Here is a 3233-nt window from a genome sequence, read left to right as displayed (position 1 = left end):
CACTAGACGTGGGTACGTTTTGATTTATTTGATTTATACAGGATTAGTCAGAGGGAAGGAAGCGTTTGTTATGTAGACTATTGACCGGCCCCTGAATGTATGTATTCCTGACGGCTCGTGATATAACGGATGTTTTAGGTGGCGTACAGCTTGCGATGAAAAGCATTTGGTTGTTTGTTTGCCCTGTTAACGAATGATTGTTATCATTGAGAAATGAATGATTGTGTCACTTGAGATAAATGTTGTAATTTTGCGCTAAATTTGATGTTGAATCAATGGTATACTCGGCGGTTGGACAATAGTTATGTAACTATGTATTATAAAAGCAAGCCAGAGTATTTTGATAAAGTATTTTGATATTACGGCTGTCTCGGCTTCGTGAACTACCGCCACATAGTGTCCTCATTGATTTTCCTACCTAACAGCCTAATTCTCTCGATACCAGGTCATATTGCGAGTCCGCATGATTGGGCTTTATGGCTATCTAATCTACTTGCTGTCTCAACTCAAATATAGCTAGCTCTGACGTCGGTAATATGTCAATAAGTTTGTTACATTGTTCGGGCTCCCCCTTGGACCGGAGCCAAACCTTCAATGTCAGCTACAAAAGCGTACATTGTTTATGACCGCAAATCTTCTTCCTACACGCAGACAATCAATCAGGTATTGTTTTTTTATGAGGTGCAGGAAGAGGAATATTAATGAGGATGATCACATTGACTCTGTGAAATTTATTATTTATTTTGTAAGATAAAAATCACGGTTCACCTGATGTTAAGTGGTACAAGATTGAACCAGCAACGGAAACCTGTAAGTACTTTGATAGTTATTAACAAATTCGGTAAAATTAGAACAGTTTATGAAACCACAGAAAGAGATGTTTTTAGGTTGAATCGAGACTTGTCGGAACCGCCACTCACAGAGATCTGTCGAGAAACTCTTTCGGCTGATGAGAATTCTGTGCTAATTCTCAGATCTCGGATTGCGACGAGTTCCATGGGTACCTACTGTCATTTTTGTATGTATTTGTATGCAACTCCATACAAATATGAGTTAACTTTTACGCGATCGAGAAGTTAAAAAACTTGCACTAAGCACACAGCTTATTTATTAAAAAGGATAATCCAATTCAGTACACATAGACGAGTTAAGGCCTGCAAGGTCGACGCACCCCCACACAGCCAAAAACGATGTTAATAATTGTATTAAACTGATTCATTCTGTAAGTGACGATAGATACGAGGTTCAGTTACGTAACGTTGATGTAATCGTGATTGTTATTGTTTTGATAGCTACGGAATATTCTAGGAACTCTAACAGCTATAGGAACCAAACTATTTAGATAAATAAAATTGAAGCGTCTTAAATAAATAAACAATTTATCGAATTAAGATTCAAGTAAAACCACTGTCATATACTTCTTTTCCCTGTAACGGGAGATAAGTAGCACTGAGGTAGACGATTGAAGACCATCCTAAATCCCCGTCCCGTATTCAGGATGACAGTCTCTTGTTTCTTCTACAGTACACACGGCCAAAACTAAGATTAATACTAGTTGTGACTACAACTACATCTAGGTTAACTTAAATAAATATTTAAAAACACATTTTTCTTTTAAACCACATTACCAAAGCGCGATTCAGCAAATTTATAACGCCATCAAATTTCAATTAAAACACTATGGATCGAAATCTTTCCAGTAAAATTTTCGTGAGGCGCACAACGGCAGGCCTCTTATCGCTGTATACAGGAGATTATTATCTACAATAGATATCGCAAGCCAGTTATGTGTTGCAATTTCAATATAATTTATCAACAACCGCCATGAAGAAAATGTGTCTTCAAACTATTATTATAATATCAAGAATTCCTTGTCTTCAAAATCTTGTTAAACAATGTACATACATCGTTTGAAAATATATTATATACGTACTCTATTCGTATCTACATATATTGAAAAACAGTAAGCCCTGAATTTCTTGACGATTCCTATCATTGATGTAACTCCATCCGAATTGGACTTAGCGACAAATGTAGGCAAACGTTCCAACTCCATACAAATTTCAGTCAACTTTTACGCTTACGTTAAAAAACTCGCACTAAGCATATTCGTCACGCTTCGCCGTGACTATCCCTAGTTGTGTGAAAAGAATCGATTTCTTGAAACTATGTATTCTTGTGCCACCAACTGTCGCGTTGTTGTTCTGGTAGGACAGAATCCATTCCTGCGCTTATAAATCGAGAAAATATTATCCTATCACTCAAGACCAAAGTATTATACATAATTTGAAAAAAAAAACCTTAAAATCCAATAGGTAGTTTCGGAGTTCATCCCGGACAAACATCATGACATGTGAATTAAATATAATAGACGGTATAGCCAATTGTTTTTTTTATCACTTAGATGGTTGGACGAGCTCACAGCCCACCTGGTGTTAAGTGGTTACTGGAGCCCATAGACATCTACAACGTAAATGCGGCACCCACCTCGAGATGTAAGTTTTAAGGTCTCAGTATACTCGTAGTCACAACGTATATATTAATATCATTAATCTATACTAATATTATAAAGAGGAAAGATTTGTTTGTTTGTTTGTATTAAATAGGCTCCGAAACTACGGAACGAATTTGGGAAACTCTTTCACTGTTTGGAAGCTACACTATTCCCGAGTGACATAGGCTAAATCTTTTTTGAAAAAAATTAGGGATTCTTACTAAAACTTCAATAATGTAACCCAAAGTGTAAAAAAATTACATAAAATATTCTTTACATCGCGTGCCCTGCGAAAACTATTTATGATAGAATAAAATAATGTACTACGACTTTGTAGAACCCATTATTATTTACAAAGAGTGTCGCGACAGCATACGTCCAACTATTATAGTTATGCCGGAACAAGTGTTCTTTTATTTAAAAAAATAAAACAACGTCAAATATCGTTGACATTTTTGTTAAAGACCAAAGCGAAGCCGGAGCGGGCCGCTAGTAAAATATAAATTAATACGTTGTATATATTAATATTATTTAGAAATGAACAGAAGTTATATGACAGTTATTATGGCTTAAGCTTTTGCTATTAAGACACTGTATACGAGTTTTTCAAGTATGGCCAACACCGCGCCAGTGGGCGGTCGATCCTCCTTACATGCTTTACAAGAGCATTAATTCTTGCTCTATCTATGCTAATAACAACTACACAATACTATGCCAACAATAAGAAAACAATCATGAG

This window comes from Bombyx mori, chromosome 5 (genome assembly GCF_030269925.1).
Source record: "Bombyx mori chromosome 5, ASM3026992v2".
Taxonomy (NCBI): domain Eukaryota; kingdom Metazoa; phylum Arthropoda; class Insecta; order Lepidoptera; family Bombycidae; genus Bombyx; species Bombyx mori.
Note: the sequence above shows the minus strand (reverse complement) of the source record.